Here is a 15,549-nt window from a genome sequence, read left to right as displayed (position 1 = left end):
CGACGGATAGGAAATATTTGGGCCATAAATCTCGGTTTGTTGAAGGAAGGAGGGCTATAGCCTGCGAACAGGAATTCTGGTTTGGAATTTCACGTTTCATGCGAAAAACTCCAAGCCAGAGGGTCAGCTTAGCAGGACCTCAACATGATGTGATAGTTAAAGTTACATTATTTGACACACATGGTCAACGAGGGGGTACTTTTGCAGTGTACTTTTCACTGGTGGTAGCTGACAAATTCAACTGGATCTCATCGTTCATTGACGAAAGGACCTGGTGACTTGGTGACTTTCACTGCGCACTATTTGCAGAATTAATTTACACCGGTATTATAAAATAAATTGGTAACCAGAATAGCCATTGGCTTTGGAGCTGGTCACCACCATGTTAAGGTAAATGCGGAGAACAAAAATACATTACACAGAATCACATTACTGAAAACACATTACAGTCTACTTTGTTTCTAAATTATACATTGTTGGTCGTCGCTAGGACGATCATGAATGTGACCATTAGACTTCTTTTATTCAACACGCGTGGGAAGAATAGGACGGTGGATGACAAGATCAACCGAACTCACCGTTTATTGGAAGATGGTGGATAATAGCCCGCGAGCAGGAATTCTGGTTTGGAATTCACTTTTCTTGCGATAAACTCCAAATCAGAGAGTCTGCTTAGCAGGACGTCAACATGATGAGACCCTTACACTTACATCATTTGGCACACGCAATCCACACCACATCAAAGAAACGAAGGGGTGTTTGTACAGGAGTGGTTTACGGAGGGTACATGGAGGGCTACAACCTGCGAGCAGGAATTCTGATTTGGACTTTCACGTTTTATGCGAGAAAATCCAGGCAAGCCAGAGAGTCTGCTTAGCAGAGCCTCAACATGACGTGACCGTTACGCTTACATCATTTGACACACGTAATCCACACCACATCAGAGAAACGAAGGGGTGTTTGTACAGTATACTGTTTACGGAGTGTAGATGACAATTTCAATCGGAATCGCCGTTTACTGGAGGATGGAGGGCTATAACCTGCGAGCAGGAATTCTGATTTGGACTTTCACGTTTTATGCGAGAAAATCCAAGCCAGAGAATCTGCATAGCAGGGCCTCAACATGATGTGACCGTTACACTTATATCATTTGACACACGTAGTCAGCAGCGCATCAGAGAAACGAAGAGGTGTTTGTGCAGTATACTGTTTACGGAGTGTAGATGACAATTTCAATCGGAATCGCCGTTTACTGGAGGATGGAGGGCTATAACCTGCGAGCAGGAATTCTGATTTGGACTTTCACGTTTTATGCGAGAAAATCCAAGCTAGAGAATCTGCACAGCAGGGCCTCAACATAATGTGACCGTTACACTTATATCATTTGACACACGTAGTCAGCAGCGCATCAGAGAAACGAAGGGGTGTTTGTACAATATACTGTTTACGGAGGGTAGATGACAATTTCAACCGGAATCGCCGTTTACTGGAGGATGGAGGGCTATAACCTGCGAGCAGGAATTCTGATTTGGACTTTCACGTTTTATGCGAGAAAATCCAAGCCAGAGAATCTGCATAGCAGGGCCTCAACATGATATGACCGTTACACTTACATCATTTGACACACGTAATCCACACCACATCAGAGAAACGAAGGGATGTTTGTGCAGTATACTGTTTACGGAGGGTAGATGACAATTTCAATCGGAATCGCCGTTTACTGGAGGATGGAGGGCTATAACCTGCGAGCAGGAATTCTGATTTGGACTTTCACGTTTTATGCGAGAAAATCCAAGCCAGAGAATCTGCATAGCAGGGCCTCAACATGATATGACCGTTACACTTACATCATTTGACACACGTAATCCACACCACATCAGAGAAACGAAGGGATGTTTGTACAGTATACTGTTTACGGAGTGTAGATGACAATTTCAATCGGAATCGCCGTTTACTGGAGGATGGAGGGCTATAACCTGCGAGCAGGAATTCTGATTTGGACTTTCACGTTTTATGCGAGAAAATCCAAGCCAGAGAATCTGCACAGCAGGGCCTCAACATGATGTGACCGTTACACTTATATCATTTGACACACGTAGTCAGCAGCGCATCAGAGAAACGAAGGGGTGTTTGTACAATATACTGTTTACGGAGGGTAGATGACAATTTCAATCGGAATCGCCGTTTACTGGAGGATGGAGGGCTATAACCTGCGAGCAGGAATTCTGATTTGGACTTTCACGTTTTATGCGAGAAAATCCAAGCCAGAGAATCTGCATAGCAGGGCCTCAACATGATGTGACCGTTACACTTATATCATTTGACACACATAGTCAGCAGCGCATCAGAGAAACGAAGGGGTGTTTGTGCAGTATACTGTTTACGGAGTGTAGATGACAATTTCAATCGGAATCGCCGTTTACTGGAGGATGGAGGGCTATAACCTGCGAGCAGGAATTCTGATTTGGACTTTCACGTTTTATGCGAGAAAATCCAAGCCAGAGAATCTGCACAGCAGGGCCTCAACATGATGTGACCGTTACACTTATATCATTTGACACACATAGTCAGCAGCGCATCAGAGAAACGAAGGGGTGTTTGTGCAGTATACTGTTTACGGAGTGTAGATGACAATTTCAATCGGAATCGCCGTTTACTGGAGGATGGAGGGCTATAACCTGCGAGCAGGAATTCTGATTTGGACTTTCACGTTTTATGCGAGAAAATCCAAGCCAGAGAATCTGCACAGCAGGGCCTCAACATGATGTGACCGTTACACTTATATCATTTGACACACGTAGTCAGCAGCGCATAAGAAAACGAGGGGTATTTTTGCAGTGTGCTTTTCACTGGTGGTAGCTGTCAAATTCAACCAGATTTCATCCTTCATTGACGAACGGAGGCATGCCACCTGATGATTTGGTTTGGGATCCACATTTAATGCAAAAATTGATTCCAAACCAGATTGTCTGCTCGCTAGGGCGATGTGACAATGTGACCATTAGAGTTCTATTATTCACCACGTGTGGGACGAGGTTTTCCTTTTTGCTGTGTTCTTTGGACGGTAGATGACAAGTTCAACCGGCCTTACCGTTTATCGGAAGATGGAGGGCTATAGCCTGCGAAGAGGAATTCTGGTTTGGAATCTCACCAGAGAATCTGCTTAGCAGGACCTTAACACTGTGTGATAGTTTCATGTACATCATTTGACACACGTGGTCAATACACATACGAGAAAAACAAAGGGTTGTTTACGCAATGAACATTAATATTTTACTAATGGTAGCCGACAAAGGGTTTAACCGGATTTCATCGTTTGTTGACGAAGGGAGAACCAAAGCCTGCGAGCAAGTGATTTGGTTTGGAATTCCATGTTTAATGCAAGAAGTTCCAAGCCAGATTATCTGCTCGCTAGGACGATCATCAATGTGACCATTAGACTGAGGTCATTCGACGCTGATGGGAAAATAGTCGAAGTGTCTTTGCTGTGTACTTTCTACTTAAGGTAGATGACAAGTTGAAGTGGATTCGTCATTTGTTAGAGAAACGAGGGCTATAGCCTGCAAGCAGGAATTCTGGTTTGGAATTTTACGTGTCATTAAAAAAACAGCAAACCAGACAGTCTGCTTAGCAGGAGCTCAACAGGGCGTAACTGTTACACGTGTACACGTGGTCTACACACTGGGAAATTGAAACGGGAGGTTGTCTTTTGCAGTTTACTTTTCACTGCTGGGCTGACAAATTCAACCGGATTTCATTGTTTGTTGACGAAAGGAGAAGCAAAGTCTGCGAGCACGTGATTTGGTTTAGATTCTAAATTTAACACCTGACGCTTACATCATTTTAAAAACGTGGTAAGCATACCTTGGATACTCGTGGGGAGAACGGTGGAAGGGTGTGATCATAGGCTAGCAGCACAATCATAATAGTTAGCACAGAGGTGAATGATGTTAAGGAACAGACAGAGGAACTCTTATCCTTAGATGATATCGAAACTACTGGTTTCCATAGCTACGCACCAAAACCCTGCTCAGCATGACCTCAACACGGTGTGACCGTTACCCTTACATCACTTGGAACACGAGGTCAACAACACTGGGAAAACGATAGGGTGTTTTTGCAGTGTACATTTCACTGGTGGTAGCTGACAAATTCAACCGGATTTCATCGTACATTGACGAAAGGAGAACCAAAGCCTGCGATATGGTGATTTGGTTTGGGATCCACATTTAATGCAAGAGTTGATTCCAAACCACATTGTCTGCTCGTTAGGACGACCAACAATACGACCATTAGAGTTTTGTTATTCACCACACATTGGAAGGAGTATTTTTTGTTTGCTCTGTACTTTGGACGGGGTATAGCCTGCGAGCAGGAATTCTGGTTTGGAATTTCACTTTTAATGCGAGGAACTCCAAACCAGAGATTCTGCTTGGTAGGACCTCAACATGACGTGACGGTTACACTTACATCATTGGCTATCATTTGCCTCGTGGGCAACACAACATCAGAAAAACGAAGGAGTGTTTTTGTAGTGTACTTTTTACTGACAGTTGATGACAAGGTCAGACGGACTCACCATTTATTGGAGGATGGAGAGATATAGCCTATGAGCAGGAATTCTGGTTTGGAATTTGACGTTTCAAGCGAGAAATGCCAAACCAGAAAGTCGGCCTACCAGGTCCATCAACACGATGTTACCACTACGCTTATATAATGTAACAAACGTGATAAAACACGCATGACACAAACGAAGGGTGTTATTGTAGAGTGCTCCTTTTACCCCTAATTCAGCCGTGTTTCATCGTTCTTTGGTAGAAGGAGAACCAAAGGCATGCGAGCTTGTGATTTGGTTTGGAATTCCTCGTTTCGTGCAAGAAATTCCAAACCAAACTACCTGCTCGCTAGGACGACCATCAGTGTGAACATAAGGTTTATGTCCTTGCACGCTCGTTGGAAGAAAAGGGAGTGTGTGGCTAAGGAGTGATTCAACCAGATTCACTGTTTATTGGAGGAAGGAGAGCTACAGCCTCTGAGCAGGAATTCTGGTTTGGAATTTCACGTTTCATGGGAGAAACTCCAACCCAGAGAGTCTGCTTAGCAGGACCATCAACATGAAGAAAAATAGGGCGTGTTTTTGCTGTGTGTTTCCTTCCGACGGTAGATGACAGATTCAACCAGATTCACCGTTAATAACAATGACAATGACAATGACAATGACAATGACAATGATAATGATAATGATAATGATAATGATAATGATAATGATAATGATAATGATAATAATAAACACAAGTCGTCATTATAAGCCAATCTTGGCTATCTATCGCTATACCAACACCCGCTATTACATTTTAAGCTTTCATCACGGTGCAATTTAAATGAACATGCAGCACTGGTCAATGTGCAGCAAATTGTAGCTCTCCGCCACCTAATTAACCCTATACAAAGGTTAAACGGTGCTTTCAGCATTCAAACTTTCTTGTTCTCAGATTATCACAATGTTTGACAGCACGGAAAAATTCGACGAATTTTACCAAATCATAAGCTTATTTAGCGGCTTGTTTGGCGCAGCTGGCTAGCACTAAAAATTACATTTGCCCTTACGCAACGCAGTAAGGTAGAGAAACTCGCACATAATTTCTCCTTTTTACAGTATCCTCACCTGATATTGTCGGTATAGAGTTACCGCTCGTTTAGCATTGAATTTTCGTGCCAGAAGAAACATTAACGCGGCCGAAGTGCCAACGGGACTCAAACCATTTTCTGCACGATCTTTATTCACTTCTCTCAGGAAAACTGCAATGGCCTGTGTCAGACAACAAGGCAAGCATGCCATCTTTGAGAGGATGAAATTTAAAGGAGGGATTAAAACGTATTGGACTGCATACTGCACCTCTTGTTCTTGATCCGATCGCACGATCACTCCAATTTCCGCCATCTTTTCCAACCTGTTCTGAAAAGCAACACCGCTGGTAAGGTACGCTTGGATAAAAATATCAAAGCTTGAGCCACAGGCATCCCAACTTCGAGCGGCACCTTTGTTTCCCGCGGACGCAGAAGGATTTCCGGTACTACCTTTTAGGGCGACGAAAAACAACACCGGAAATCTTTTTACGTTGGAAGGCCAGGCCTTATCATTCCTTTTAAAAATTAAAAATAGCGTTGTGACATTCCCTGCCAAAAGCTGTATAAATGACTGGGATAAATTATGTTGTTAGGAGACATTTTCCTCTGACTACAACTAAGTATGTGGGAATAACACGCAAACTGCGGTGATAAACGGTTTGCGTGTTATTCCTTATCAAGCTACGATGGCCAAAGAAAAATAGTATTTAAGTATGTGGGAACGATAAATAGTAAGCCAAATAAAGTTCATTACCTCAACCGACATTTTGGCTTATACTGAATATATTCATGAGAAGTCTCGGGATGAAATAAATCTTTAATAAGCCATTTCATACTTCTCTTAGTCTGGAAAGATCATAACATTTCATTATCTCGACGATCATTAACTGAGTACGGTATACATGTGTTCGATTAACACACATTTGCTTCTTGGAGAATACATCAGTTGAAAAATGCCAATGACAAGGTAAGCAAATCTTGTTGAAAACTAGCAAAAGAAACAGTTTCTCTTCCTTGCAGTATAGCTCGGGGGGGGGGGGGGGGGGGTACTCCCAGAAAAGTTGGGTGGGGATGTGCGGCACGCTTCCCAAAACTCTTACCCTATTTACTGATGACCAAAATCTGCCATTTTCCCTACCCTATTTATAACCTGACCAAACATTTGATACCCTATTCATGACATGATCGTTAAATCAAAACCCAGTTTCAGACCTGCGTTATAATACGTTCCCTGGTTCAGACCAATGTTAAATTACCGTAAACATAATTTGTGAAGGGCTTTTGTTAATTTTCTTTTCAATAATAATGAAAACGTGGCTTCTTCTTAAAAACATACCCATATCAAGGCTAGAGTGCAAAAACCATACCGTATTTATGACCAAAATGGCCAAAATTGCTGGTTTTCAGTGTCACGCAATTCAAAATAGATCAAAATAAAAATCAAAACCGGTCTATAGATAAAGTCCAGAATCTGGGAAATGAAAGAAGGTAAGTATGCAAAGACTCTCGCCAAAATTCTGGTCACAGCAATTTTTCTTATGCGAGATATGCGGAGATATTTTTTACCCAAACTTACAGAGATTTGTAAGGAGACGCCATGCTGGTGCCCATCCGTATGGGCACCAACATGGCGGCCGGAAACCAACAGTAACATCTGTCACTGAGTTTTGCTACAAAAGCGTGAATTTATCCCTCGAAGAACTCTAAAACATTAAAATAATACTTTGACTAAGACATGAACTGTTCAGATAGCCAAGTTCCCCGAAATAAGTCACTCTTTTAACCATCATGACAGCTCTCTTGGCCGTCATGTAAATGCCGCGTCACGCAAAAGCTTAGAAATTCAAGCGCTGTGTATCACAAAACCAAGAAACCATTCGGAGCGAAAATTTGTATGAATATTAGTTTTCAGCTGCTCTTATACATCATTTAAGTAAAATCTCAGGAAGATCAGTAGTTTTGTAGTTCGAATTTTGGTGACGTCATGTGAAAACCAGCTATAGGCTAAAATCGATACCCTATTTATGACCAAAACGACTGAAAAACCATACCCTTCGGGGTCGCACATACCTATATAGCCCATATAAGGGAGTACCCCCTCCCCGGTCAGTGTAGACACTGAATCAAATAGTGTCAGATCGATAGACTTGTAAGATTTAGTGCTTCTTCTTTAGCATTTCATTCTGCAGATAAATATACTGACTACTGATGATAAACAATTAGTAAGTTGCAAATTTCAGTTAAACATCTTGCGTCTTTTACTCCGACAACCAAACTTTTCTTCAAGCAAAATAAGCAATCAGCTGTACTCTTTCGATTTGCCCCTCATAGCCCCACAATAGTCCCGGCCTTATTCCTCAACGAAACCCCGGGTTTAATTTAAAGAGCGTCATAGTAACTTCAGATCAGAGCAGCAACATAAAGCATTCTCAACTAATGGCGAGAGCTTCAATAAATTCGGAAAGAACCAATTTTTGCACATCAGTATGAGTTTTCATAAAGATCTTGGATGTGATATCAGGTATTTCCACGGACTTAAGCTTTTTAAACTACACAATCGACCACTTAAGAAAACAAGAATCAACAAAACTCCTTGCAGTAATATATATATATATAGCACCATGCACTGTTAGCTAGTACTACGTCTAATGCCGTGTTTTATTTATTTTCTTACATCCAGCTTTCAACATTTTTCATCGAATGTAACCAGCAATATATTTACAGTCTTGTTTTAGTTTTTCAGTGTTACCAGTCGTTTACGTCTCAGCTGAGTCACTTTAATCCCAGCATAGCCTCAGTACTCCAAAATATTTCATATTTATATCAGTGTGGAAGCTTTAAAAGCACTTAATTAAGTTCCTTTTGTCGTACGGTAAATGTTTCAGTCAAACTAATCTCAGTGAGAGCTTTCATTTTGACTGTTTTCATTTCCAAAACAAATCACTTACACAGACGACGTTTACACCATGCAAGCTAGAATACAATGAAATTAATTAAGCTCACCCGTACCTTAATCTACGATAGCTCAGCCGGACGGCTAAAGCTTTCAAAACAACGAGAGCGAATAGTCTTTATGTCAGTTTTTGTTTTTGCTAAGAAATCGCTTTAAAGGTTCTCTTGTTAAAAAAAGTGTTCTTTCTTTTTTATTAGAAATCGATTAAAATTATTTCTTGCAAAACTTCAACTTGGTTCTCGGAAATAAACTGTTCAAAACAATCTAGTACCTAGAAAGTCAGTCGCACCGAGAAGTTCGACTCTTACCTAGTGAAATCGAAATTCTTTTTCTCGCTGACAGAAAAATCACGCTCTCAATTTTTACTACAGTTGCTGTACCGTCTCTCAATGTGCTAACTCTTAGGTTAGTACTGACTCTTAGGTTAGCACGATAAAAGTAAATTTAGCAACGATCATTTCCAAAACGACAACAGCTCAGTTATGCAATCAAACGGTGAAAAGGATGGCCCACGAACACACAGTGACTGAGAACCGACCCAATACTGGTACAAATTGTAGAGAGAGAGAGAGAGAGGGGTGGGGGGAAGGGTTGTTTTGCTTGCCCTCCCTGCTTTTCTTCCTTCTGTGATTTTTCTTTTTTTTTCCCAAAATAAGGGCATGGGCCCCTCCCCTAGATCCGCCACTGTTCGAAAAGGTAGTGTCAGTGACCCATTATAAAGTGTAGGCAAGAGTATTAAGGGTATTACTAAGATAGGTCCTTGCTTATATCGCAGTGGTTACAATTCTCGTACTTATAACCTGAGCATGGGGGCCATCAGGCCTTTTCATTTCGCTCTCTTCGCTCCCCTTCCACAGTTATGCCTTCGAAAAGACTGATACTAAAGTTATCACATTGGAGTCACTGGTTCAACTGACCTTTCTGACAAACAAATAAATAAAATGAGCTGAAAATGAGCCTCTGTACTAATCTGTCGTGCATCCTATTTACTGATGGAGGCAACGCATTCCATTTTCATGGTTTAAGACTTCACTATTGCCTTACAGGTGTTAGGATGTTATACAAAACAGCGATATTCTGGTGTGCTCTGCTCCGCTTCGTGGTCCACCCCAAAGACGTCTCCGGGTACAAGCCAAACAGTAAGCGTGGATGGAAGGACAACAGAGAAGAGTTTGGTTTTGCTTAAGTTGGGCATCACTTCAACAGCGTGCACGCTGACAATTTTGCTCGCTGCTTCTTTGAGTGCAGTTTAGTGGAAAGATGTCAAAATGTGACGTTTCTCTGGAACGAGAAAGAATGTCAAATGAAGAACGAAACAAAAGACAAAAAAGAAAAAAGACTTTGTGGAAAACCCAGCTGCTACTTATATGGAGAACAACGTTCGAGGTTTGTCCATTCAGCTTTTTGTTTTAGACAAAGGACCAGATTGGATGGGAGGCTAACTTCTAATCAGATGATCTTACAACGGATATACGGTCAATCTTTTAACTGACTCACACCGTTATACTGATATTTTTACCTACCTGTGTACGACATACATAATTGCTTGAATGACGGCTAAAAAGAAAGATAACTGAAAGGTGAACTAAGACTGCGTCAGGCCAGGTGTTCCATTCCCCCGGAACGTATCCCTGTCTCTGTTCAATTTTCCCTCGGATGAGATGCTAGACCACTGCACAGGGTTACCCCTATTTAAAAATTTGCTGATACTCGTTGGAGTAGGGCGTTGCATTGTGAGAGTGAATATCTTCCCCAACAACACAACGTAATGAACTGGCCAGGGCTTGAACCCAGACTACTCGATTCAGCGTCCAACGCCCTGATAACCAGCAAATGAAGGAAATTACACCAGTTACCAGGCGATATGAGCCGGTAATTAACGAGGACTACGGACACCAATAACACTGGCAGGGTATCCCTTAGGGTGTGATTTGTGTTTGATCAATGCAGTATGATTAGGTGAATTAATGACTGTAGAACTGTCTTGTTTTAATATGTGGCTCTTTGATCATGGTTCCTTGCAGCCTTTGTAAAGAAAGGTTCGACACCCTCGGTTCCAGGCTTTTCCTGCAAAGATATTCTGATAAGCGGTGAGGCTCCGGGAGATGGTGAGTACTGGATCGACCCAGCATCCTCGGGGGACCCGTTCAGAGTTTTCTGTGACATGACAACTGATCAAGGTACATTGGAAAAAAGATCAACGTTTAAAAATTTGGTTATAGTTCTATTTGTCAGTAAGTATTTCACACCCACTTTAGTTATGGTTGAACCTCTCCAGTAGGGCCGACCACCTTGGGGACAGAGTAAAGTGGTCGTTGTTAAGAGGTTATTCTGACAGTTTGGACGAGTTTTAGTGGTCGTTGCTGTTGAGGAGAGGTGGCCGTTGTAGAGAGGTTAAAATTAGAATAAATGTATGGACTGTTTGCTGGGACAAAACAAAGTGGCCGTTGTACGTAGAGAGGCGGTCGTTGTAGAAAAGTGGCCGTTAGTGGAGGTTCGACTGCACTATTGCAGTTATTATCTCTCAAATTTTTTTCTCAAAAAGATTGAAGGGTGATCGCCTTCTTAACTCGCGTTGTTCTATTTTGTTTTAAATGTATGCCCTGCAAAGGTGTTTAACTCAGAACAATAGGGAAAAACATGTATTTCTAGTATAGTAAAAATGAAGGCCAACTGCTCTGCTTCTCCAGAATGATTGCTTTTAAAGCTTTACCTTACTAGTTTCTCTTTCAGGTGGATGGACACTTATCAGTCGTTTCCTGATGAAAGATCTAAATTCTCCACAAGATACAGCTGTGGAGTCAGATTCTTACAGAGAAATCCTTTCTAATCACAGCCCAGTTGAAAAACGACATGGGCTTCACTCAGATTCGGTTTTACTGTTTTAAAAAGAAGGCGGGACGAGTGTTTCACATCATGACCAACAATTATGCTAAAAGGGAGCTAACGTGTGGAGTTTTTTACCGACTCTGACACTGAGCCTGAAGGTTGTGACTCTTCTACACGTCTCCCTGATGACAACTCAACTTTGGCTCGAAACTGTGATATGTGGGGCTATAGCACGAAAGACCGACGGGGGCAGGAGGGGCATAAAAGCACTCGTAATGATCTGCGCTTGTATCACAGACCATTTTTGTGGGCGCTTAAATATTACTTCGCACTTTATATTCAGGACAACAACCCACGCGAACTCGCGTGCGATGACCACAAGAACAGGGCCGATCTGTCTTTCGGAGACATATGGCGCATTTTTGTACGACAAGGGTCATAAGGGAATCAATTGTTTTCAATTTACTGTCTAAAGGAAGACATAAGTATTTTTTGGCTTTGCCTTACGCAGTTTTGTTTGTTTTCTCTTGTTTGTTTTTTGAAAACAACATTTATAACTCAGTCAATAATTGATTTTAAGGAACTCGTGTCACTTATCGAACCAATAAGATTTTTAAAAAGCTTAACTCTGAATCACGAGGTCAGAAGTTATTTTCCCGAGCTTGGCGCCGGTGACGTATATGTACATTTGCTTCGAGGTCTTGTAAACCCTCTGTAATCACTAGCTCTTATAACTGCTTTGGTTTAGGTTTAAGGGGCGTCCTTCTTAACTGCCAGCTGGTTCAAGCCTGAATTTTGTTTTCAGGCTTTAATTTCACAACTTCTTAAGTTGTGTTTAAAACTACAATGATTACTCATGTCTTCAGGGTCATGAATTTGCTGCTAAGGAAGGTTTGTGACCGTCATATTTCGAAAACCATACCTCCGAAGGATAAGCGTTTTGCACAGACTTGCACCATTGAAGACTAAGTCCTGCAAGAGTTTCAAATCACGGCCATATTTGACCAGAAAACGTCGCTATAATGTGGACGAGCATTAGTACAATTAAAGCAGAGTTTCAACTGTTACAATTATGTTGACCGCACATGGCAACCTGAGAAGGCAGCGCGCTACACTTGGGAACACAGCTTGTAAATATGCTAACTGTGTGACATAACTTTGATTCAATTGATCAACACCCAGTATGTGAAATACCGGTAAACATAGTAAGGAGATACTTCTTCAGGCTCAAACAGCTGAGATAATGCTGTTTGATTTCTATTGCCTAGTGTAGGGCTTCGATAGGTGTCTAACACGCCATTTTTTCCATTATTGTAATGCCAAGAAATGTTTTCTCTTTATCATGTTTAGTTAGCGTTAAGAGAATGGCACAGGCAAATGTTACAAAAAACTGTTAAAAATGTTAAAGCAGTGTTGAATATTTATAGTGGTCGATGCACTTAGCTACAACTAGCTAGAAAGCTGGCTAGCTGTTTCCAGTCATAGAATCTTCCATAATTCGTTCTTTCAAGCTTTCTATGTAAATTTAATTCCAAAAGATCTGGTATAATGTTGATGAATAGAATACGTTAGCAGGCCAGGCCTCCTCATTAGCGTTGTGAAATTTCCTGCTAAAGCTGCAATGGCTCGGATAAATTATGTTGTTTCAGGAGACAGTTTTTCAGACAAAAACTGTGGGACACATATAAACGATGGACTAAACGATGAATACTAATGAAGTACATCAAGCGACACCTCTTCCAACATTTTGGTGGCTGATAAATTTATTCATGAGGGGCTCCGGGGCGCAATAAATCTTTAATCAGGCGTTCCATACCTCTTTTAGTACGAGAAAAGTTGACAACATTACATTGTCTCGACGATCATTAACTGAGTACGGGCACACCTTCTAGTGCTACTTGGATGTTACATCAGTTGAAAAATACCATTGAAAAGGTAAGCAAATCTTGTTGAAAACTAGCAATGGAAACAATTTCTTTTCCTTGCAGTATAGACACTACATCATGAATCAAACAAACTTTGTTAGATTGGTAGACTTGAAAGCTTTAGTTCTTCTTCTTCGGCATTTCATTCTAAAGATGACGATACTTACTAGTGAACAATTAGTAAGTTGCAAATTTCAGTTTCAAATCTTGCGTCTTTTATTTGAACAACCAAACTTTTCTTGAAAATTAAAAAGTGTGAGAATTTTACAATCGCTAGCCTTGCATACGTATGTTTCAACCCTGCCAAGAGACTCATCAGAGGCCTTTCAGCTAACTCGTCAAACATCGCGTTTGAAGTCCCGCTAGCATCAAAATGATGGTTGTAATATTAATTTTGCCTTATATCAAGGATTCCCAATTGCGTAATATGCCATTAAACAACTAGAAAAAAAGTGTGAGAATTTTCTTCAGGCAAAATAAGCAATCAGGAACTGTTGTGGTTTTCTGTATTTGCCTATTAAAGTCGCACAACAGACCCGGCCTTATTCCTCAACGAAACCCTGGGTTTGATTTGAAGAGCGCTAGAATATTTTTAGATTAGAGCTGCATTGTTAGGCATTCTCAACGGCTGATGGAGCTTCAATAATTTCGGGAAGTACCAATTTTTTGCACATCAGTATGAGTTTTCATAAAGATCTTAGACATGATATCAGGTCTTTGGACGGACTTTAGCCTGGAAATCTACACAATCGATCACATAAGAAAACAAGAATCAACAAAACTCCGAGAGTAATATATATGGGAACTGAATTTGACTTCTCGACTGCCATGCACTATTAGCTACTACTGATTACGTTTAATGCCGTGTTTTATTTGTTGCCTTACTTATGGCTTTTAACATTTTTTCATCGAAAGTAGCCAGCAAAATTGACAGTATTGGTTTTAGTTTTTCAGTGTTTCCAGTTGTTTACGTCTTAGCTGAGTCACTTTATTCCCGGCAGCATACACTTACCTACTGACATTTCATATTCATGTCATGGAAAGCTCAAATGCAATTAATTAAGTTCCTTTTGTCCCAGGGTAAACGTTTCAGTCAAAACAATGTCAGTGAGAGCTTTATTTTGACTGTCAATTTTTGTTTCTTCTAAAATTAAGCACTTACACAGAAGACTTTTACACCATGCAAGCTACTAGAATACAATGAAATTAATTAAGTTCACTCTTACCCTAATTTAAGACGGCTAAAGCTTTCAAAACAGCGACAGTGGAAGCTCATGATGTCTTTGTTTTTTTTTTTTACCAAGAAATCGCTTTAAAAAAATCTCTTGAAACACATGTTTTTGTTCACTAAGAAATCGCTTACAAGTATCTCTTACATGACTTGTTTGTGGGAAATATTGAGCCTATCAAAAGGAATCTCAAATATATACCCATATGCTATGTGCTTGCCCCTAGAAATCCACAATCTTATTTCTATCATTGCAAATTACGTCACTTATCGACATTGCACCCTTAGCAGTATGCGGCATGTTTGTCCCATGAAACAAGTTTGAGAGGAGCTTCGCCTAAATACCAACTAGACTTGGAAATAGCGAAAAAATCGAATTTCTTCAAACTCGCCTAGAATGAAGCCCTACGGGCACTAGTTACAAAAATATTGTTTTAAGTTCGATAAATCAAAAATTATTTTTTTTCCGCAATTTTTTCGTTTCGATGCCCCAAATCGGCCAAAATCCATCGAAAATGAGCGGCATATTCAGAGGCTCGTAAACTCAAAAGTAAAAATCTTCATTACAAACTGATTGCACGTCGTATTTGTATTTCCTTTCTTGTCTATTTAGAGCTAAATAGATCGTGATTTGATTGGAACAAAAATATTTGATGAATTTTCTAAATTAACGACCCAAGACAGTTTTACAAGAGGTCTACATTTAGCCTATTTTCAAATGCTGAAAAGGCGTTCTGGTACACGGCTTTTCCCAAAACGCCTAGTTTGGTCTGAAAGAGCATTGTTTCTTCTTCAAATTGGTGAAATAAAATTTTTGGGTAAATAAAATAGCGAGCGATGAGATAGCGAACTAAATGCAGTACTTCTTCCTGAAAACGTGACCGTTGACCCAAGTGTAACGAAACTGATTACTGCAAGAGAACCCTGAAGAAAAGCAAACGCTTCGTTATTTTGAAACAATTTCTAAGGATATCTCTCCGAAACCA

General features: G+C 40.7%; 1 pseudogene across 1 annotated transcript; it reads left to right on the top strand.

The window, feature by feature from the left end:
- The first annotated feature begins 6,707 nt into the window (after positions 1-6,707).
- On the top strand, positions 6,708-12,480 carry LOC149108449 (uncharacterized; annotated as a pseudogene). Its single transcript, XR_016209080.1, has 3 exons — positions 6,708-9,967; positions 10,606-10,761; positions 11,315-12,480. The product of XR_016209080.1 is annotated as an uncharacterized LOC149108449 (transcript).
- The last annotated feature ends 3,069 nt before the right edge of the window (positions 12,481-15,549 follow it).

This window comes from Orbicella faveolata, unplaced genomic scaffold (genome assembly GCF_042242905.1).
Source record: "Orbicella faveolata isolate gen_17 unplaced genomic scaffold, um_ofav_v1 contig_26, whole genome shotgun sequence".
Taxonomy (NCBI): Eukaryota; Metazoa; Cnidaria; class Anthozoa; order Scleractinia; family Merulinidae; genus Orbicella; species Orbicella faveolata.
This window is presented reverse-complemented; position numbering and strand designations above follow the sequence as displayed.